A 24,175-nucleotide genomic window follows, 5' to 3' on the forward strand; every position below is an offset into this window, starting at 1 on the left:
ACTCACAATCTTTTTTTTTTTTTGCAGTGCTTACTTATCCAGGTACTGATGTAATTGAATTCCTTTATAAATAAAATAACCATTGATGTATTATTTTGTAGTGAGACAGAAATATCTCTGGTATCTTTACCATTAAATGTATATTTCAAAATGACAATCTAAATATTTATCAAGTACTGAAGAGATCTCTGCATTGAGAGATAATTTTATGTAGAAGAGATGATTAGAGATAATAACGAATGATAAGAATATTTTTGGCTGGAAAGAAAAAAATTTGACTAAAATTGACCTACACTAAGAGGTTATTTTCCTACATGGTAAGAAGCCTGCAAGCTAGTATTTGCATTGTTTTTCAGCAGCTCCAAAATGACAATAACTGGCATGTTTGTTATTATTTTTCCTTTACCTTGCTTACAAGATGGCTGCAGCACCTCCAAGCATCTCATTCTCCATCACATTCAGAGGCATAGGAGGGAGATGGTACAGGGAAGAGCATTTCTCCTTAAGCTCCCTCCTTTAATAAGTGGAGGAAGTTTTCCCAGAATCCATTCAATTTATATCACCTTATATAGCATTGGACAGAACTAGGTAATATCCTCAATATTAGAAAAGGTATTTGCTTTACCCACTTCTGGGCCCCCAACATTAGTGCCCCCCACCCCAACACAGAAAGGAAACTCAGTGACGCTGGAAAAAGTAATGACGAGAGACTGCATCTGTGACCCTACGTGTGAGTCCTCATAGTCATAACCACTTACCCTTGGCCAGGCTTCGTTTTACAAAGATTATCTAATTTACGCCTCAGAATAGGTGTGTGAGATGGGGTCTATAAATACTTCCATTTTACAGATGTGGCTGTTGAGAAATGGAGACAATAAATACCTGCACAGCGAGAGTTTGGAAGTAGGATTTGAACACTGGTTGAGAGAGTTTCTCGTCATGGTGCTAAACTGTCACTCCAGGTGGAAACGGGGTGATGGCCAGAAAATAACGCACATGCAAGCTTCTCCTACACTGTGGAGCACTGCTGTGTGACACTGGGAGGCAAGTCTTACCCAGAACTTCCAGACCCCACTGAGAAACATGGCATTCAGTTAAAAATGAAAGTGAAAACAGGAGGAAAAATAGATCTGAAGAATTAAGCAAAGTTACCTTTATTCATAAAAATTAATAAAAATGAAACTCAAAATGCTAAAAGAGGTAAGAAAAAGGGAGGAACTTACCTAAAGGAAAACCAAGGAATGTCCTGGTAAGGAAGAGCCGGTATAATTTGGGGACCCAGTGATTCTAGGTTGCAGTCACTTTATTTTCTTCCCCCCGAACCACAGACACAAAGGCAAGCTTGACATAGAGACTCATCAGAGTGAAGGATCAGGGAGCCAGGAGAAAACGACTCACATTCTTCCTGCTTTAGTATCTGACATGGAAGGCATTGTGATTCCGTCCTCACATGAGCTGCAAGGAGAAATCAAACATAATATCCTAATCAAATTTCCCGGCTGAGGGCCATGACTGAAGTTACCTAGCACAAGGGGCCATTAGACTGTAAATGATGTCTTAGCAGATACCCCATCATTTTAAAGACCACCTCTGACCTTCTAACCCATGTCACAAAGAAGAAAAAGTGAATTTAAGAAAAAGCAACATTAAGCCAGACTGTCCGTAAGTTAAGAAAATTTCACACATTCACTGGATTCTGTAAACTGAAAACTAGATTGTGAAATTTTATTACCATGCAAAATAATTTTCCAGTTCTAAGAACCACTTAAAATAATGATTTTAATTTAGATCCTTGTTTTAGGTTATGAGTTAAGTGTTATTCCTTTCATTTATAGAATTAGACAAAAAAAAAAAAAAAAGAAAGAAAAGTTTATTCCTTTCTCATCATCTCCCAGCCAACTATTTGAGTGCTTGAAAGCAGCAAAGTTTTTATGTACAGAAAACATTGCACCTCCAGTATCCATAGGCAAAAATAGTTGTTTTGGCTCTTTAAAAAAAATTAACTTCCTATTTACAATGTGCCCTGCAATCATTGTTTTTAATTTCCATCAGTGTGTTAATTGTTTTAACATTATCACCATTTTTTCTTTCACTGTAGACTAATTTTTATGTCCTCTTGGGGGTCATTCTAGTATTTCAGAACTGCAAAAAGCTGATGCTGTTTTATTGAGCTTGATTATATTGAGTTGAGGTCAGCAAATTTCCCTGGAAGGGGCCAGAAAGTAAATATGTTAGGCTTTGTGGGCCATGTCCTATGTCATCACTACTCAGCTCTACAGTTGTTATGTGAAAGCAGTCACAGCCGTATGTAAACCTGCATAGCTGTGTTCCAGTAGTAAATCCCTGCAAACACAGGAGGTACCTGACTGGATCCAGGAGCAGTAGTCTGCTGACCTGGATAGGACACTCGAGCTCTTAAGTGCCCCAAAGATTAAAACATGCATCTGTGTCTGTGCTGTTTCACAGCAGTGTAAGTAGAGTAAAAAATTTATCCTAATATGTGTGAGGTGTCAACTGCTAATCATGTGTGTATACTTTTTGTAATTTTAAATTACTAATTTGTCTTATTTTTAGCAAATTGTTCATGACTGCTGGTAAACATGGAGAAATTCATAACTGCATGTTTTAACTGGGAAATAATGCTGCGGGGCACATGTCAACAGGAGTGGAATTCCCAAACGTGATAGCAGTGAGTAAAAATCACGTATTTTAGTACTGTCTTGACTTTCTAGTCCCTTCTCCTCAGGGTGACCAGCTTCCTCCCCGAAGGGAATTGCTCGTGCAGTATCACAGGATAGATTAGATGGCAGTTAACATCAGCACTGTGTGAGTGAAAACCCAGTGCCCACAAAAGCTGAGTGACCTGCCCATCATTCTCAAACCCATGTAGTCGCAAAGGCCCTGACGCTGTCCAGTCCTGTTTCTACCACATCACTCAGCTCTGTGGGTAGAAAGAAATGCCCATAGGTCCTAGAGAGAGAGTGCTCCTGTAGCTTTTTAGCGGATTCCCAGGGAAAGGACCCAGATTTGGGGAACTGAGGGAGGCCAAGCTCCAGATGGCCAATGTGGACCAGACGTCTAAACAACGCTGAGTGGTGCGGAGGTTTGAGTTGGTTGCTTGAGTCTTTAGCAGCAGCAGTATTCCAGGTGTTTGGTAGTTAACAGCTGGAGGTTGATCTCCCAGTATTTGTTAGGCTGTTGACCGGGATTTATCCCAATCTTTGTGCATTAGATATCACCTGTCTACTCAATGCTCAAGTCAGGATTGCTCAGTATGTGACACGAGTCCTAGTTAAAATGAGGTGTGCGCCTGGAATCTCCCATCTACACCATGATCGACATTAGTTACCAATCATGGGACCCTTGGCATCAGCACTCTCTCTGCATCTTGAAGAGAATGTCCATGTAGACTCTATTTGCCAATCTAAATTTTTACAGCTGAAATCTGTTTGCCTTTGTAGCCCTAGATGACCGTATTTTTAGCTGTAGTTCTGATCTGAGGCAGGAATTCGTTCCAGGCTGCAGGTTTTTGGATAAGCACCACCTCTGGTCCCAGACTTACTCGACTAGTAGTGTTTCAGGTTGGGAGCTACACCACCAGTGCATTTTAGAATTAACTTCAAGTCGCAGTAGATTTCTTGGGTCTCAGTAAGTGGCAGAAGTTTAAGAAGATATTTATGTCTTAAGCACTAAATTGTAGCAGAGGAAGGAGAAGAGAAAAATAAGCAAAATGGAATGAATAAATGAGAAGGGGAAAAGGAGGTGCAACTGACATCCATTGTTGCACATGGAAGGTTCTGGAGAATGGTGGAAACAGAAGGAGACTTTTTGCTATTCCTATGGGGCTTGTTGGCCTTCTTTTTGGAATAAACGTCATTCTTCAGTGTTGCATCGATAATTCATTTTTCTTTTCTTCTCTGAAGAATCACTAGTGTTCAAGTTTTGTGTAAATCTGTCTTTTGCTTAAGCTTGTTCATGTATCTACGTCTTCCTTAGCTACAGCAAACCTCTTTAATATAATTATACAATTAGTGTTCATTTTTTATATAAATGCTATTTATCTACATTTGAAATAGTGTGATGTAAACCATACAAAATTTTTAATTTGTGCAACACCCTTCTTTCCAAAAACTATGTTCAAGAATTAACTTGATTTCAGAGCTAGCTGTGTACATTTCAGTGTCTATGCTTTTTTCAATCGGTATTACCTTATTTAGCTGATAAATAAGAAACCCAGTTTACCAAGATGAGCTTGAATCATATTAGGGTATTCCGAACACACTCTGGCATGAAGTGGCGTGCCCGGAAAATCCGAGCATGTTAGCTAGAGTTTCAGAATGTGCGAAACTAACGATAGGTTAAATATCTCAAGAAGTCTGAAAAACTGTTAACTACCTAAAAACTTCTGAGCCCAAAGGAACTGGGATGATAAACACAGGCTCTATAGCAATGAGCCATCTTGTACTTTCTCCCCTAACTACCTGGGAAAACAAAAATATCACGGAAGGAAAGAAACTATGCTTTCTGGCGAATGGAACCAATAACCGACGTTTGTGTCTGAGGTTCTAGGACTGCACTCATCAAAATATATTTGACAGTGGATTGAGGGTAATTGTGGGCAATTACTGAGGATAAAGACTCAATAATTGTGGCAAACATTAATCTATTTTCCATTGCAGAGAAACTTATCAAATAATATTACTGATTATTTTCTTGATAAGTGAACAAAAGAAATCACCATAGTCTTGCCAAGGTGTCCAGAATGTGAAAATAGATTGTGGGTGGAGAAAAGATGGATACGGTGAATAACAGCCTATCATTTGCCTAATCAGGAATTTTGAAGTTGACTCCAATTTACATTTCATGTTTATTTTATTCAGAATAAAGCAAAATTTTGTCTCCCCCTCACTTTTACCTACATACTTATTTCATAGTGTTTGGAAATTGCTTTCCTTTAAAATTCCCTTTTCTGCCCGTATGATTTAGCATTTCCTTGACCAATTCTTTCTTTCTGCATTTGTTTCTTTCTTGAGGCAGATATTTCCCCTTAGCCAAATAATGTACAACAAATGACTGTCTAAGCACTTTTTTAAAAAATGCATTTTCTTTTCCTTTTCTTTTTTTAATTAAATGTATTTTTTCACTGCATTGGGTCTTCGTTGCCATGCATGGGCTTCTCACTGCGGTGGCTTCTCTTGTTGCAGAGCATGGGCTCTAGGTGCACAGGCTTCAGTAGTTGCAGCACATGGGCTCAATAGTTGTGACTCACGGGCTATAGAGAGCAGGCTCAGTAGTTGCGGCACAGGGGCTTAGTTGCTCCGCGGCATGTGGGATCTTCCCTGCCCAGGGATTGAACCAAGTCTCCTGCATTAGCAGGTGAATTCTTAACCACTGTGCCACCAGGGAAGTCTAAAAATGTGTTTTCTTTGCACTTGGAATCTTGCTATTTAGCTTTGACATGGAGACCCATGTCTAAACAGTGTCTCTTAAATCATAAGGAGAAATAGAAATATTTAAATTAGAAAGTCAAAATAGCTGTTAGAGAGGTCACTGAATATTGACCCCACACACACACACAATATTCATCAAATATGAATAGAAGATTTTAAGTTATATAAAGTGGAATTACTGGTAAAATTAACAGATACATGATGTTGGAGCTGTGTTAGTCATGAGGTAGGACAGTTTGATGTGGATGGGCTATGAGGGTGGGTGCTAGGAGATGAAACATGAAAAGGTTTTACGGTGAGTTCTAGCTCGTGATTTTTTTTAAAGAAATTCTGTGAATGTAACAGCTAAAATTTTGTACACTACAGTTACCATCATATACCCTTTCCAGTTATTCTAAGGAAAGATAAACTAATAGTTATCGGTCTTTTAGTCTCCATGATTTACATCCTGTTATGGACTAAGCGTGTATCAATGAGAAATTAATCAGTCTATCTAAGAAAGAAATGGAAAATTTTGTTTGAGCCAAATTTGAGGACTATAACCCAGAAGGAGCATCTCAGAAAGCTCTGAGAACTCTTCTATGCCGGAGCCTGCCGGCAAAATCGATCAGGTCCTTAGGCAAACACGACGCGGCTAGGAAATAAAGACAGACAGACACACAAAAGATGGGGTCGAGAGGGTCAGAAGCTCATAGGCAACTGACAAACTTCTTTATTTTACAGTGGCTTTTTATACAGATTAAAGCAGAGGAGTCATTGACAGCAAGGCTAAAAGAAAAATGATTCTTTCTTTAGAGAACAATGTGTTTCTCCCATAACCATCTACCGTAGCGAGCATAAGACCTCCTGTTGGTTGTTTCTAGATGTACTAGCGAGATCACAGACCTGTGGGCGCACATAGTGCAGCCCAGGGGATCACATGCTCTTTGTTTAAGCACTTACTCAAAGGTCAGGGGTGGCGGGACAGAGAGCTATGCTTGCCTAGGCAAGCCCTTACAGTAAGGCAGCTCCCAGGGCTATGTCCTGGAGACCAAGGCCCTTGTTGGGGGCAACTACGGAAACCAGGACCCCTGTTCAGGGCAGCTCCCCGCACTTCTACCCATTAGAAGTCAAGGCACAGTTATATAAGTTTTTGAGACAGAGGGCTGTACATTAAATGGCATTTATTGACAGTTTACACAATCCAGATCATCATGGCCCCTTTCAAGATCAAGAAGAAATGTTATATTTTAAGGAGGTGTCTTGTTGATGCTGGGAGAATGTTGCTTTTTATGGTTGAGCCGTATTTTTGCCTACGGAGGAGGTCTGGTTGATGCGTAATGGAGGTACACAGTGCACAGTAAGGGAAAGAGGAGGCCAAAGGGCAAAGAAAAAGTTCTATGTTTAAATTTTTGTCTGGCCATAAAATCTGAATTTTATTTCACATGTATATATCCCCTAAGAAGTCCTGTGTTGAAGCCCTCACCGCCAGTGTGACTGTATTTGAAGGTATAACCTATGAAGGAGTAATCAAAATTAAATGAGGTCTTAATGAAACCGTGCACCTCAGATTTGGACTTGAACCCAGCCAAAACCCAAGATCTTCCAACTGAGATCACACACCTCATTTCAGGAAGCTCAGGTTCTTGATGTCTCATCACAGAAAGTATTCAATGAGAGACAAAGCGATAGGTAAGAAGTTTACTTAGAGATTCATTTAGAGGGAAACACTCTGCAGGCAGAGTGTGGGCCATCTCAGAAGGTGAGAGAGGCACCAGGGTATGGGGTTTGTCAGTTTTTGTGGGGCTGGGTACTTTAATAGGCTAATGAGTGGGCGGAGTATTCCAGAATTGTGCCACCGCCCACTTTTTGATCCTCATGGTCAGCCTTGAAACTGTCATGGCGCCTGTAAGTTGACTTGTCCGCCATCTTGGACCCATTTGGTTCTAATCAGTTTATGCTATGTCCTCAGGCTATGTCCTTGTTTCAAAAGGTTGTGCCTTGCCCGCTTCCCTCCTGTTTCACTAAGGGTGGAGCGCTCATCCTATAGAATTACTGTTTTTTAAAAAAGACACATCAGAGCAAGCTCGCATACATGCTCTCTCTCTCTGCCAAGTGAGGACACAGGAAGAAGCGGTCATCTACAAGCCAGAAAGATAGTCCTCACCAGGAACTGAATAAGCCAGCAGCCTGATTTTGGACTTTCCAGCCTCCCAAACTGTGAGAAATAACTTTCTGTTGTTTAAGCCACTCAGTCTGTTGTATTTTGTTAGAGCAGCCCAAACCAACTGCAACACACAGGAACTCTTATTAGTGTTCTATCTATTAATGTTCAGAGGGGTGAGTAAACCGATTAATGTGGGTAAACCCCACATCAATCTTGTTGAGTTGTAGCCTTAAATAAAACTGATAGGTTGATGATTTTTGGAAATTAGTTGTAGACCTTTCCTAAGATAAAGTTGCTTTTATTTTTTAGAACTTTTAGTGAGATACAATTGACATACAATAAACTGTATACATTTAAAGTGTACAATTTGATATTTTTCTCATTAGCAATGTATATATGGCAATGCCAATCTCCTAATTCATCTCACTCCAACCCCCGCCCCCTGCTTGCCCCACTTGGTGTCCATATGTTTGTTCACTACGTCTGTGTCTATTTCTGCCTTGCAAACTGGTTGATTTGTACCGTTCTTCTATATTCCGCATATATGTGTTAATATATGATATATATATTTTTTTCTTTCTGACTCACTTCACTCTGTATGACAGTCTCTGGCTCCTTCCATGTCTCTACAAATGTTCCAATTTCATTCCTTTTTATGGCTGACTAATACTCCATTGTATATATGTACCACATCTTCTTTCTGGTTATCTGTTGATGGACATTTAGGTTGCTTCCCCTAAATGTAAATAGTGCTGCAATGAACATTGGGGTGCATGTGTCTTTTTCAATTATGGTGTTCTCAGGGTATATGCCCAGGAGTGGGATTGCTGGGTCATATGGTAACTCTATTTTTAGTTTTGCAAGGAACCTCCATACTGTTTTCCATAGTGGCTGTATCAATTTACATTCCCACCAGCAGTGTAGGAGGGTTCCCTTTTCTCCACACCCTCTCCAGCATTTATTGTTTGTAGATTTTCTGATGATACCCATTCTAACCAGTGTGAGGTGATACCTCATTGTAGTTTTGATTTGCATTTCTCTAATAATTAGTGATGTTGAGCAGCTTTTCATGTGCCTCTTGGCCATCCATATGTCTTCTTTGGAGAAATGTCTGTTTAGGTCTTCTGCCCATTTGTGGATTGGGTTGTTTGTTGGTTTGATATTGAGCTGCATGGAACTGTTTATATATTGTGGAGATTAATCCTTTGTCTGTTGATTCGTTTGCAAATATTTTCCCCCATTCTGAGGGTTGTCTTTTCATCTTGTTTATAGTTTCCTTTGCTATGCAGAAGCTTTGAAGTTTCATTAAGTCCCACTTATTTATTTTTGGTTTTATTTCCGTTACTCTAGGAGGTGGGTCAAAAAAGATCTTGCCGTGATTTATGTCCAAGAGTGTTCTTCCTATGTTTTCCTCTAGGAGTTGTATCGTGTCTGGCCTCACATTTAGGTCTTTCATCCATTTTGAGTTTATTTTTGTGTATGGTGTTAGGGAGTGTTCTAATTTCATTCTTTTACATGTAGCTGTCTGGTTTTCCCAGCACCACTTATTGAAGAGGCTGCCTTTTCTCCATTGTATATCCTTGCCTCCTTTGTCATAGATTAGTTGGCCATAGTAGTTGATCCCTGGGCTTTCTATCCTGTTCCATTGATCTATATTTCTGTTTTTGTGCCAGTACCATATTGTCTTGATTACTGTAGCTTTGTAGTATAGTCTGAAGTCAGGGAGTCTGATTCTCCAGCTCCATTTTTCCCCCTGAAGATTGCTTTGGCTATTCAGGGTCTCATGTGTCTCCATACAAATTTTAGGATTTTTGTTCTAGTTCTGTAAAAAATGCCACTGGTAATTTGATAGGGATTTCATTGAATCTGTAGATTGCTTGGGTAATATAGTCATTTTCACAATGTTGATTCTTCCAACCCAAGAACATGATATATCTCTCCATCTGTTTGTGTCATCTTTGATTTCTTTCATGAGTGTCTTATAGTTTTCTGAGTACAGGTCCTTTACCTCCTTAATTAGGTTTTTTCCTAGGTATTTTATTCTTTTTGTTGTGATAGTGAATGGGATTCTTTCCTTAATTTCTCTTTCTGATCTTTCATTGTTAGTGTATAGAAATGCAAGAGATTTCTGTGTGTTAATTTTGTATCGTGCAACTTTACCAAATTCATTGATTAGTTCAAGTAGTTTTCTGGTAGCATCTTTAGGAGTTTCTGTGTATAGCATCGTCATCTGGGAACAGTGACAGTTTTACTTCTTCTTTTCCAATTTGGATTCCTTTTATTTCATTTTCTTCTCTGATTGCTGTGGCAAGGACTTCCAAAACTATGTTGAATGATAAAGTTGCTTTTGACTCTATAGCATACAGGTATTTATGGTGATAATGTTGAATTTTACCTCAGTCCTGTGCTTCTGGAAAACAGCCAGGACTGAGAAATCCTCGTATCCTTTTGTGTTCTGGAAAAAGTCTACTGCAAAAAACACCTTTCCCCAAATGACTTAGATGAGAATCAAAAAACACCTTTCCGCAAATGACTTAGATGAGAATCGAGACACCAGGCCCCCAGTTTACGTATGACAAGGCTAGAGACAGACCTTCCAAATTTCCATTCTTTGCCTTTTAAATGATTAGCTGAATTGTTTTGTTCCCACTGACCGAGATAACAAAATACTTGTTAGAACAAACTTGGATTAGCCTTCTCTCCTTCCCGGGGACTCAGTTTTGACTCACCCTCAGCCAGAGCCAGCATACAGCCCCTCCTTAGTGGCCCTAGGACAAAATATTGCCTGAAAACTGGCTTTGCCTCTTGGTGGGTGTCCAGCCAAAAGACACAAGCCTAAAAGGGGAAGGAAGAATTTACTAATTGCAGCAAGTAAGGAGATCCCCAGGGATCTTTCCCAAAGCAATATCTCCCCTCTAGCAAAACTGAGGAAGTTTTAAGCTAAGGGTATGTGCATATTCATGTAGGAGCTTGGGGGTAGGCAGAGTTCAAGATTTAGTTGATTGAAGTCATGAGGGTCAGAAAAGGTCAGTGTCATTGTCCCTTGGATTCCAGTTGAGCTAGTAGTTAAGTGCCTGAGGGAGGATTGAAATTTTGCAAAACAGCTTAAGACTGCTTTAGGCTCATCTTTGCCATTGAAACAAAACTGAGAGTCTTTATAACTGCTTTGTTATTTTTGGTGTTATTTTTCTCTTGCCTGATAAGTTTGTCCTTTTGTTCTCTTCAGATCCTTAGTACTGAGACCTGTTCAATCACTGTGGGCGGGTTTAAATCACAAAATGACTTAGGCTAAAAATGGCTTCTCTTAAGTCAAGAAAGCCATGCCCGATTCTTTTTCTCCAGGCCCCCCCCCCGCCCCCCCACCCCCGCCATCCTATGAGCTCACACTGGTACTTCCTAGCCTTGTTTACTCGTCCTTAGAAAAGCTGCTTTTTTATAACCTCTGAGACACTGGCTGGTCTTGTGACCCCAGCACCTCCCTCATTGCAACAGTCCCATTCACCCCTCTTGTAATAATCCTTTTAGAACAGTCTCTCTTTAAGTTCAGATTTATTTTTCATTTGATGAAGGAAACCTGAATGCAATAAAATTTTGTCCAAAGTCTCTGAAAGTCTTAGATTAACTAGATCCTAGACTGTTCTCTCTTCTTTCCAAGTGACTGCCACTGTTTTGGTTTCTGCTTCTATTGATATAATAGAACATTGATAGATAAAAGTAAGTGATACATGATCAAACTGGGGAGTTTTATGTTCATTTTAGGAAGATCTCTTCTATTTTGTATCTAATCCAATTCAAAGTATTTTTATAAAGTTTCTTGTTGTTCAGTACATTCTGTAGAGCTGAAAACTGAGCTATTGTACCAAGTTAGTTTTAGGGGATTTTTATAAGATACATTAGAATATTTAAACTGCCTTTACTCTAGAGAGTGATGGATATGACTAGTAGTCCTATAATTTTCTGATCAAAAGGTTTGCACATTAAAATGCTTGAGGCTGGGCTTCCTAGGTGGCGCAGTGGTTAAGAATCCGCCTGTCAATGCAGAGGTCACGGGTTCGATCCCAGCTCCAGGAAGATCCCACATGCCGCGGAGCAACTAAGCCCGTGTGCCACAAAAAAAAAATAAAAAAAAATAAAAAATAAAAATAAAATGCTTGAGGTTTTCTCTAGAGTGATATGTTCTACTTAGAAGTAAGTTGGGCTTGGGTTTGTGATGTTCTGGGAAGGACTGTGGTTTAGAATGACGCAGGATTTGACCCCAATTTCAGTTTGCTGTTTTGTAGCATCTGGGTGACTTCGGATCTTAACGGTTTCATTTGAAAATCAGAAAAAACAAAAACACCTATCTCACATGGTTGTTAGGATAATTGAATGTGGGCAAAATGCTTAGCACAGTGCCTGGGACTGGTTAAATAAATACTATTATAAGGTACTTTTTTCTGTCTTCCTCTGCCTCTTTGCTCAATGGAAGAAGGTCTCTTCCTGTCTCTGGATGAAACATTAGGCAGTTCTATGACTCTTCTGGTCCATTTTAGTATCTTCAAAGTCCTTTGTTAGTTTACGTTACAAGACATAGCCTCGGTTTGGATACTAGAATGTCTAGATCCAGAGAATCTTGATTGTAAAGTAAGCCAGCATATGGGATCTGGGTAAAGGATGTGCACCTATGTGGAATATCTGATTTGTGTCTCTTTTTCTCTATCTCGAAGCCTGGCAGGTGTTTGTTGCAGCTTTTTCCTCTCCTGGAGGATTTTGTTGGTTCTTTAGGGACCACCCCTGTCCTATTATTGGGAAACTCTCTCTCCCAGGTCCATTGACTGGCAAATGGATTTTAATTTTTGCTGATCACTTCCTTCTGTAGCGGTTCCTTTAGCCAGAAGTCCACTGCCAGCTTTTCGCTGCTGATGTTATTTCTGCTCCAGGAGAGTCTTCTTGGACGAGATTTGACCACAAACTCCTGACCCTCCACCCCATGCTGGCTTTCACTCCCTCATGGTCCTCACGAGGCCCACAGAAAAGACCTGCCCATCCTTGGCCCCAACAGACACTTGCAATACAAGGTGATTCCCAAGTGGCTTTCTCATTTTCAGCCTCTGTGCCCTAAATTATCCATCTCTTGCTCTTCAAACACTAGTCTACTATGTGTTTTGCAACCTCAGGTGACACTAGTCTACTGTGTTTTGTCAACCTCAGGTGACCCATTTTAAGGTCTCTGTGTGATTTTGTTGAAGTTATTTCCTCTGGAAGTAAAGGGAGTAACACTTCTAGCCCTTCACTCAACACTGGTGAGCTGTGCAGAGACATAACTGGTTCTTGGCCACCTAAAGCTTGCAAGTTTTATCAGGTAGGCTCTTTTACAGCATTTTTAGATATCTAGCATCTGAAAACTCATAGATCTGAGTCCATTTTAACACACTTCTCCATTATTATTGGTTTATTAAGGCTCTTCAGCTCAGTAATGGGAAATACATAAGTTACATGTGTAATTAACATGAGCTCAGCATCAGAAATGATTCTGTCAGATGATCTAAGAAACTTCCAAAAGGCTCAGGAGGGAAAGTAAAGAAATGAAAAGAAATTAAAAGGATGAGATTTAATACTCAGCCCAAATGTCAGACCAAGACCAACAGCCTAGGCATTGGTGAAGCAAGTAGGTACCAGCTTTAGTGGGCACTTGAGCTTCCTTCTCAGTTCATGTCTTCCCTGATCGAATAAGAACAGCAGCTACTATTTGGATGGGCTTTATTAGCAGGCATTGTGCTAAACACGTTTGTATTTTTTATCTCATGTAATCCTCAAAGTCATTCAGAATGCCAGAAGAATTTAATAATGTGTCCAAGATCACATGATTAACAAACAGAGAGAGGTATAAAGTTCATACCAGCTGTGTCTGGATCCATTGAGCTCTTGGACGCTGAACTGGTTGATATGATTCCAGACCCCTTCCTAGGTTTTGCCAAGGTCTCACATCACAACTCTGCCCTGGTCAGGCTCCATATGTGGGGAGGAAAACATGTTCTGAGAGTTCATTCAATATTTTTCCTTAAGTTCGGCTAGAAAAGCATCCTGCCACATATCAGTTTAGAGAACAGTATTTTCTTTAAGTTTTCCAGATGGTCCACCAAGGGCACAATTCAAATCAAGAATTTGGTAATGGATTTAAAAGGTGTATTTTGTAGACATAAACAATAGAAAATAATTTCTTACTTCTTCTTTATGGGGAACCAGACATCCTAAAGTCAACTAGAAGGGTAGAGATGATACAATGAATATAAATAGATCTACACTAATAGAAATATAAAGAAAGAAGGAGGGAGGGAGGCAGAAAGGAAGAAAAAGAGAGCAGGAGGGGTAGAAAGAAAGAGAGGAGAGAGGGAGAGAGAAAGCACAAGCCCAACACATTAAGAGCTGGAGAGGAAATGATTGAGATCGTTATTTCCCAAAGTGTATTTTTCAGTGTCCCCCATGATGTTACTAAGGACTCTTTGATGGTGTCCTAAGAACCAAACAGTTTGTGAAACACTGGATTACACAGGCTTCCGTCCTACATTTTCTCAGTCTTTAACATGTGTTTCATCTCTAAGAAGGGGACACAGTTTCCCGTAGTTTCACACTCCTTTGATCATAGAAGCCTTTTGTTCCCTCCATCCGCCAGCCCCTCAGAAGAAACAAATCTTGCGAAGTGTCAGTGCTCCAGGGAAGCTTCTTTGAGAAAGGATGGTCTTGGTGGTCACAGGAAGGAAGCCACAGCTCTAATCACGTATGATTATTGGAAGAGACATAGAGTCAGAATTACAGGGGTCTTTTCTCCGAAAGAAACAAAGTGAAAATGGTTTTCTGGTGAGAAAGAAAGTGTCCAAGTCAGATGTTTCACCAGTAGGAACACTGCGTAATGAGGCTGCACGTTCAGCCTCACCATCTGATGTGTGTTCCCTGAGACGGTGGCAAAGCTTAGGCATCTCTTTGAAAATTTTAAGTGATAAATGCTTATTTTTGGCACCAAAAGTCACGGTCTTTTTTCGATACTGATTTCCCAGCTGAAATACTTCATCCTAATGATATGCACAGGCTGTACACTACAGATAAACTTTCTTCTGCCATCTGCAAACGGAACATAAACCGTAGGAGGTCACTGAGGCTACAATATGCAGCTTCTTTTAGTAAAAACCAGAGAAGAGCAGATGTTAGCAGGGGGAATGTTACAGGGTTTTCTAATTTATTTATTATTTTACATCACATGGTGTTAAAGGAGTGATATTAATCTCACTTTGCATTAGAGGAATAGGAAGTAAGCTCTTCTGGTAGAAGGAAGCAATTTATGCTACTTTGGAGAGCAGTGTAATGACGATCTTTTGCAGAAACTCTCTTTCCTGGATTCCAAGTCCGACTTTGCTCCTAGACCCTCTTTCCACATGGCCGAGCCCAACAAAATTGTCACCCACCTAGGATTTATGTTGACAGCTCAGAGACTGAACAACCTTTTGCTGTGACCCTTGTAAGCTGGTTCTGAAGCCACTTGGCCATTCCCCCTCTTCTTGGATAACCCTACTATATTAGTAGACCCTGCAAGCATTAGCTTTCTTTTTTTTTTGTTCAATATTTATTTATTTATTCATTTATTTAATTTTAGTTCTTAATTGGCTACGTTGGGTCTTCGTTGCTGTGCGCAGGCTTTCTCTAGTTGTGGTGAGTGGGGCTACTCTTTGTTGCAGTACAGGAGCTTCTCATTGTGGTGGCTTCTCTTGTTGTGGAGCACAGGCTCTAGGCCTGTGGGCTTCAATAGTTGTGGCACATGGGCTTAGTTGCTCCGCGGCATGTGGAATCTTCCCAGACCAGGGATCTAACCCGTGCCCCCTGTGTTGGTGGGCGGATTCTTAACCACTGTGCCGCCTAGGAAGTCCAGCAAGCATTAGCTTTTAAAGCGCTTGTTAATTCTGTATGAAAGTAGTTGCTGGGATTTCTTGAGAGCGTAAATTCTTCAGCCCTGAATCTAAGAGATTCCAACCAAAGGAATTATGAAGTTATGTGTAAGTAAGTATATAGTCTGAAATAAGTGATAAAATATTAACATTGGTAATCTCAGATATTGGGTAAATGGGTGTGTAGTATTGTTCTTTCTGAATTTTGAAATGACATTGAAAGCCCATATTTTTGCATACGTATAGCACTTTTTCATTTAGCAATTACCTTTGCTGGCAGTGTCACAGTTAAATCTTATGACAAGCTGGTGAGGAAGGTGGGAAACGTATTTGAAGGCCAGCCATGTGATTGGCTCAAGAGCACTGGCAAAAATGGCAGAGGCTGGGTTCCCCTTGAAGCCATGATGTTTCAAAGGTCAGCTCACCCTCCACTACGCACAGTGTCTCCTGCAAAGGTTGTATTTTCAGGCATTTAGTTTTGGACCTGCTTAAAAGGCATGCCTTTGGGGCGTTAGGAGGACAGATAAGGGATTTCTGTGAATTCTTAATATCTCTGCTGTCTAGTGACTTCTTCAGTGTGTGATGAACCTGAGAAAATATTCTTTCTTTAAAATATCATTAGTAGAAGGAGTTAATAGTACTACCTAATTTTACTAACTATGCGGCTGTATGCCTGGTACCACTTTACATGCACATGCATGTAAAAACCATAACCATCGAGACAGAGACTGAGGTGGGGAGAGAAAAAGAGAGAGTATTAGTTTCCTAAATTACAGTTGATGAAACTGAGTGATACAGACTTTGAGAAATTAAATCACTCCCTAAAGGCCATTTAGTGACTTAGCTGGTAAGTGGGGATGCCAGAAACGAAATTGAGGAATGTCTGACTCTTAAAACCTAGGGTTCATAACCACAAACCCAGGAGAGGCAAATACCTGTATGTGAGCTGCTGGTCCCCATTCCCTTGTCCATGGCAGACATTGTTAATTGATGCTGGCACTCCTTGTTGGATGACCTCGGTGTGCCTTCCTTCCCCACACAGCTCTTCCAACAGCCACTACTATGTGATTGGAGTTGGTGTGTAACATGAGTTGTCATTCTTTCATCAACTATACTGACTTCAAAATCATATTCTAAACCCAAAGATATACTTTGAGGAAGAAAATATCTGATGCATTTGATCATCAATTATCAGCACCCTGTCACTATTAATATCACATAGGGAGGTTTATATATGCATTTTAGTTGGTGACAGGTCAGAAGAGAAGTGAAGGATTATTAATTTGGACTGCAGTGCATGCAGCCAGAGAGTGATGATCACAGGCTTTGTTTGATATGGAATATGCATTTTAAATTATTTAGGCAAGTGACTCATTGTTACTAGTTCCAAAGTATAAATAACCCTTCAGATACCATGTGTCCAACCATCTGCAGGATTCTAGTATAACCTGTGTTCCGTGAACTTAAGTATACTATTGGGAGCTGTGCAAGCAATTAGTTGCTTTCTCTTTGTCCTCTGATTTCATCATGGCTGGCAGAGAAAGGAAGAATTTTGTAAGGAAAAAGAATAAAGACAAATGTATACTTTCAATGGGTGGGGTCATGGATGCTATGGCCATTTGCCCACAGTCCCAAAGAAAGTGTAATATAAAGGTCCTGAAATGCTTAAAAGGAGGTTAAGGTGTTCAGTGTTACATTAATTGCCTGAAAACGCTCAAACTATAAAAGATGGAGAGCTACCCACTCAAGGGAAGCTCAGCAGTGGGCTACAATTAGAAGTGAGTCCATAGAAGTCTCCACCACTTGTTTCAATTATAATGAGTCCTGGACATATTTCTGAGAAAGGCTGAAGACAGTTATCATTTTTGACATGATGAGTTCAGTGGGAAGATGATGGCTGTTACAGAAGCTTTATGTCCAGCAGAGGAGAAAGATGTGAGACCTCGGGTGACATGAAAAACTCAACAGTTCCGACTCAAAAGCTGTTCTCCGATAGCTTGTAGTACAGATAGGAGTTAAGACATTAAGATATTTTATAAAAATCCATAGCATAAAGTATAAGGGATGAATATTTTTTATAAGCAGTTATGGATGTTTCCATATTGCCAGTCATAGTCATCTTACTTGCTTTTACACATGATAATCATTACATCTTACAAATACATTTGGTATAAAGTGTCCCGCAACCATTAGGCAAGAAGCTATTTTGTTCCTTGTTATTGTAGTTAAAATTTTCTTATTAATTCCTTTCTGCAAACTTGAAAGTTAGATATCATTACAGATGAGAAAACAATTTTGAAGGGCTTGCTAGGTCATACAAGTACAAAGTAGAGGAGCCAGGCTTTGAACTCTGAAATATTGGATGCGTTTCTGCCTAAAATATCAGAGGCTACCTTTTGGCTTTCATCGCTACAGGTAAGCGGATGTAACCTTGGGCAAATCCCTTTCTCTAAATTCATTATATACAATAATGATGTTAACCGAGATATCCTATTTTTTCTACCAAGAGATTCTAAGCTTGAACAATGACAAATGTAAGAGCACGAACATCAAAGCACATTATAGAGGTTTTACACACACACACACTATATCCATATTTGCATAATACGTATGTTAAATACGGATGTAGACAGATAGATGTATATAGACATAGGGATGTAAATATGGATAGCAAACTATGCTATATCTATACACCTTTGTGTTGTTGTTGTTGTTACTTTTTGGCTGCACCGTGTGGCATGTGGTAATTTAGTTCCCTGACCTGGGATTGAACCCATGCCCCCTGCAGTGGAAGCATGGAGTCTTAACCGCTGGATGGCCAGGGAAGTCCCTATATCTATATAGCGTAACCATACGCTATAACTAGCAAGGTGACTTTGTGAAACATTTTTTTAGACCTCAGTTTCTTCTTGAATGAAACGTGGGGGTGACTAGATCAGGAGTTCCGGAGAAAGGTGAATAAACTGGGCTTCAGAGAATTCTCCAAACCCGTGTTTAAATGCAAAATTGTGCATATGAGCAGCTTTGAGAATTTGATGAAAGCTATTACAGATTTTTTTCCCAGAAAACAAACACATGCAAACAGACGCCATGCTTATATATATGTCAGAATATTAACTCCTGGAGTATGAACTGCAAAAGTTTTCATTCTGACATTCTATCGCTATAAAGTGCTAGCTTCATAACAGGTTTATTTGAAAATGACCACTTTTACAATTTGAGTTATATGGATTTTTTTCCCCTTACAGTTTAATATAAATTGTAGGAAATACAGTATTTTAAAATTACATCTGTAGAGTATATTTTGGGACTTCTTAAACATTTTGGTACATACTGCCAAATGTAACCAGTTAGTGTTACCAGGAGTTATAAACAGTTGACCATCTCCCATGCCAACTCTAAATATTATGATTATTTTTCATCCTCACCAATTCTACAGAGACTAATAGTGCTCTGTTTCTTTAAATTTTAATGTTACTGTTATATTATTGCCCTTGCCTATCTCAGATTTAAATTTACCACAGCTATAACCTTGGTTGTAAATATTTGTAACATCATGGCAAAACTTGAGAATGAAGAATGTTGCCCGCTGAAAAGTTACAGTTTCAGGAAGAAGTAGGAACATAGATGCTTTCTCTCTGGAGCACTGGGTTCTCCTGTAACTCTAACAAAGTTCTCTGTTGATATAATCTGCATGTGTATTTTCCCATGTACACTCGGCATCCCCATCAACTAAAAAACTTCCTTAAGATCTGTGAAACAGAGGCTTGGAGGATCCTGGGAAGTAGGCTAATTTAGAAATGGTTTACAGTAATCTGCTGTAGGCATGCACTTCTGCAGCTGCTGGGAAGATAAGGAAATGGCAGCGTGAGGTAGCAACTGATTAAGGGTTTTGAAGGATTTAAGAAAGTCCTGTGTTGCTTAGTCCAGTGCAGAGACTTTCTGCCCAGACTTGGAGAGAACCAAGAACGACTGTGAGATTGCTCTGCCACAGAACCAGACTAGATGCTGAAGCAATTTTCCAACCATTTTATAACTTCTCAGGGTCTCTCACAATTGGCTGTTTCGTTTGCTTAATTAAAAATATATATATATATACACATATTAGGAAGTTGAGCATTGTTTTCCTAGACCACCATTTCTTGGGGTAAAAAGAAAACATCTGTCAGATATTACAAAACATTGAAAATTTACATTACTGTGTTGTGGATTTTAGTCCCTAAGTCATCAAGGGGATATGCTATTACTTATCATTCTGAAAGTCAGTTTGCAACCTCTATGAAAAGAATTCAAAGAACTGATGGAATGTAATTTTATGCTAAATTTTAATGGATTGTTTTCAAATCTCCACACTGTAGGTCAGTTGCTCTCCAGTTGCCATCACCTGACCAGCAGCGGAAGCAGCAGCATCTCGGAACTTCTAAACATGCAAATTCTTGGGATCAACCCCAGATCTACAGAACCAGAAACTCGGGATGGAATCCAGCATTCATGTACTAACGAGTCCTTCAGGAGTTGCTGATGGTGCGGAAGTTTGGGAGGTATTTAACTATTATGTACTGAAGTTAAAGTTCAACTTGAGTTTGAAATTAATGTTTTATTTGTATTAGATGACAACTCAGATTTCACCGTCACCTTTCTTAACAAAATAGTTTGTTTCAAATGACACTTTGTCTTTTACAACTACATCTTTTCAGGTAACAGTTTCTAAAAAGTGTTTAATTAATAATGTCATAATGTGTGATCAGCACTTTGAATATGGTTGAGTTATTCACATATGTGAACTCGTTTTCATCTTTACAACAGGCTGATGATACAGGTATTACTATTAATTTAGCTATGCAGATGTTCACCAGAAAATATTTTATCCTTGTAGCTGTGGTACTTGTAAATTATAGAAAAAAGGAAGAATTATCAATTTGTTTAGAAATAGATAATAATATAAACAATTCAGAGGTCACTTCTATTTCTACCAGAAAGAAAAAGATAAAAAAAGAAACTGTTTCTACCAGAAAGAAAAGGATGAAAGAGAAACTATTTTTATGTCCTAAGTATTATAACAATTTTATCATATATTAAGAGTTGAAAACTACCGGTCCCTTAGAAAAGACCTCTATAGTTGACAAAGTTTTCATTAATGAAGTTCAATAATGACCACAATTTAGAAGTGAAAGAGTAAGTGTAAAAATCTCTAAGTAATACATCCACAGTACATGCTTCAATCTTGAAAACTGCCTTCAAGGAAAAAAATACCTTGACTGGAAGATGCATTCTGTAGACAAAGTTTATGCTGTTGTGCAACACTCCCATCTAGTGGCTGACTCTTTTAATTACATTTTTTTTTATTAAAATAGCACGATTATAAGATGTTTAACTTCATCAAAGAGGCATGGGTTGGTATTTTAGAAATTAATTAAAAAATAAAATAAAAATCAATTTTAAAACATAGTAAATTTTCATACTCTATGTGGAAATGTGTTACCTTATAAATATTTGCGCTGTGAAATTATAAACATAAATTATAAATATTTTAATCATCAAAATAATTCTAATATACATTGTACAGCAGTTAACTTCTTTGCATGTAACTTGCTGAAATTTACCTCCCCTCCAAAAAAAAATTTGTATTGAATCTTATAACTGGAATTACTGGGTTAATTACTGAGTTACATCGTTGTTTTACAAAACATTAAAAACTTTCTTTCCTGAAAGCAGACGGGAGGACTTGGCATCAGCTTTGAAAACAAAATTTTTTTTTTCCATGATCAGGCCTGCTGTGTGTAGTTTTGTATTTTCATTGAGGCACCTGTATTTTCTTTTTTTAAGTTGAGATATAATTGACATAGGACAGTATATTATTTTCAGATATACAACATCTGACTTGATCTTTATATACATTTTGAAACGATCACCAAAATAAGTCTAATATATTCTAAATATATGAATATTTATAAAACGCAAAATTCAGGTCAGCGGGTTTTTTTGGAAGTATAGTTGATATACAATATTAGGTAAGTTACAGGTGTACAACACAGTTATTCACAACTTTTAAAGGTTAAACACCATTTATAATACCTTATAAAATATTGGCTACATTCCCTGTGTTGTATAATACATCCTTGAAGCCTGTTTATTTTGTACATAATAGTTTGTACCTCTGAATCCCCTGCTTCTATCTTGCCCCTCCCCCATCCCTTTGCCCCAAGGTAACCACTAGTATGTTTTCTATATCTGTGGGTCTGTTTTGGTTGTGTTTTTTTTTGGGGGGGGGGGTATATTTACTAATTTTTACAGATTACAGGTGTAAGTGATATCATACAGGATTTGTCTCTCTCTGTCTGACTTATTCCACTTGGCATAATACCCTCTGAGTCCATCCATGTTGCTGCAAATGGCAAAAGAATTGTTTGGGGTGGGGGTGGGACTGAACAGTATTCCATTGAATATGTATACCAAATCTTTACTCGTTCATTTCTTGATGAAGACCTACGTTGCTTCCACGTCTTGGCAATTGTAGATAATGCTGCTACGAACATTGTACGTATCCTTTCGGGTTAGTGTTTTTGTTCTTCTCAGCTATATACCCAGGAGTGGAATTGCTGGGTCACACAGTAGTTCTCCTTTTGTGTTTTTTCTTTTGAGAAACCTTCATACTGTTTGTCACAGTGGTTCCACCAATTGACATGCTTGACAAGATGTAGGGTTAGGGTTGAGAGTTCCCTTTTCTCCACCTCCTCTCCAACATTTATTATTTGTGTTCTTTTCGTTCTGACAGGGGTGAGGTGGTTTGATTTGCATTTCCCTGATGATCAGCGATGTTTAGCATCTTTTCACATGCCTGTTGGCCACAGTAGTTCCCCTTTGGAAAAATGTCTGTTGAGTTCTTCTGCCCATTTTTAAATTGGGTTGGTGTTTTGCTTTTGCTGTTGTTTTTTATTTTGTCTTGTATGATCTTACACATTTTGGATGGTAACTCCTTATTGGTGATAGAATTAGGGAGTATTTTCTCCATTCTGTAGGTTTTTTCATTTTGCCAGTCGTTTCCTTTTCTGTGCAAAAGCTTTTACGTGTAATTGGGTTCCATTTGTTTATTTTTGCTTTTATTTCCTGTGCTCTAGGAGACAGAGCCAAAGAAAGATTGCTGTGGTTTATGCTTAATTAAGAGCATTCTGCCTATGTTTTCCTCTAGGAGTCGTATGGTTTCCAGTCATACATTAGAGCTTTAATCCGTTTTGCATTTATTTTTGTATACGGTGAGATAAAATGTTCTAATTTCATTTTCTAGATGTAGTGGTCCAGTTTTCTCAGCAGTACGTATTGAAGAGACGGTCTTTTCTCCATCGTATCTTCTTGCCTCCTTGGTCATAGATAACCGACCATGAGTGCATGGGTTTATTACTGAGCCCCCACTGTCTTGTTTGTGGATCTATGTGTCTGTCTTCGTGCCACACTTTGTAGTATACTCTGAAGTCAGGGACTGTGATTCCTCCAGGTCTGTTCTTTCCCAGTATTGTTTTCTATTCAGAGTCTTCTGTGTTTCCATACAAGTTTTGAAATGATTTGTTCTAGTTCTGTGAAAAATGCCATTATTATTTTGAAAGAGATTGCATTGAATCTGTCGATTGCCTTGGGTGGTATGATCATTTTAACAATGTTAATCCTTCCAGTCTGTAAACATGGTATATCTTTCTGTCTTTGTGTCATCTTCAATTTCTTTCATCAGTGTCTTAGAGTTTTTGGAGTACAGGTCTTTTGCCTACTTAGGTTTATGCTGAAGGATTTTATTCTATTTGATGTGATGCTAAATGAGAGTGTTTCCCTAATTCTCTTTCTGATATTTCATTGTTAGTGTATAGAAATACAACAGACTTCTGCATGTTAATTTTGTATCGTGCACATTTATCAAAATCATCTGTGAACTCTCGTAGTTTTGTGGTGGTATTTTTAAGTTTTTGTATGTATAATATCATGTTATCTGCAAACAGTGAGAGTTTTACTTCTTCCTTTCTAGTTTGGATTCCTTTTATTTATTTTTTTCCTGTCTGATTTCTGTGGCTAGACCTTCCAGTACTATGCTGAATAAAAGTGGGGAGAAAGGACATCCTTGTCTTGTTCCTGATCTTAGAGGAAATGCTTTCAGCTTTTCACTGTTGAGTATGTTAGATGTGGGCTTGTCATATATGGCCTTTATGATGTCCAGATGTGTTCCCACTAGCCTCATCTTCTGGAGAGGTTTTATCACAAGTGGGTGGTGGATTTTATCAAAAGCTTTTCTGCATCTATTGAGATGATCATGTGGTTTTTATTTTCCAGTTTTTGTTAACGTAGTGTATCACGTTGATTGATTTGTAAATACTGAAAAATTCTTGCATCCCTGGGATAAACCCCATTCAGTCATGGTGTATGGCCCTTTTTATGTGTTGCTGGATTTGGTTTGCTCATATTTTGTTGAGAATTTTTTTGCATCTATGTTCATCATTGATACTTGCCTGTAATTTGTGTGTGTGTGTGTTATACTTTTGTCTGGTTTTGGTATCTGGATGATGGTGGCCTCATAGAATGAGTTTGGAAGTGTTCCTTCCTTTGCAATTTTCTGGAATAGTTTGAGGAGGATAGGTGTTAACTATTCTCTAAATGTTTGGTAGAATTCACTGGCGAAGCCA

The 24,175-nt window shown here is 38.8% G+C and overlaps 1 long non-coding RNA gene across 3 annotated transcripts in view; it reads left to right on the plus strand.

The window, feature by feature from the left end:
* The window catches only part of LOC130835142 (uncharacterized), a 32,728-nt gene that overhangs the window by 1,679 nt on the left and 6,874 nt on the right, over positions 1-24,175 (plus strand). For 2 of the 3 annotated variants that reach the window (XR_009048835.1, XR_009048834.1), the window contains exons 2-3: positions 2,575-2,689; positions 19,871-20,053. This is a non-coding gene — a long non-coding RNA (uncharacterized LOC130835142). The remainder of the gene's footprint in view (positions 1-2,574; positions 2,690-19,870; positions 20,054-24,175) is intronic. The other variant, XR_009048836.1, reaches the window with a different exon arrangement.

This window comes from Hippopotamus amphibius, chromosome 13, assembly GCF_030028045.1.
Source record: "Hippopotamus amphibius kiboko isolate mHipAmp2 chromosome 13, mHipAmp2.hap2, whole genome shotgun sequence".
NCBI lineage: Eukaryota > Metazoa > Chordata > Mammalia > Artiodactyla > Hippopotamidae > Hippopotamus > Hippopotamus amphibius.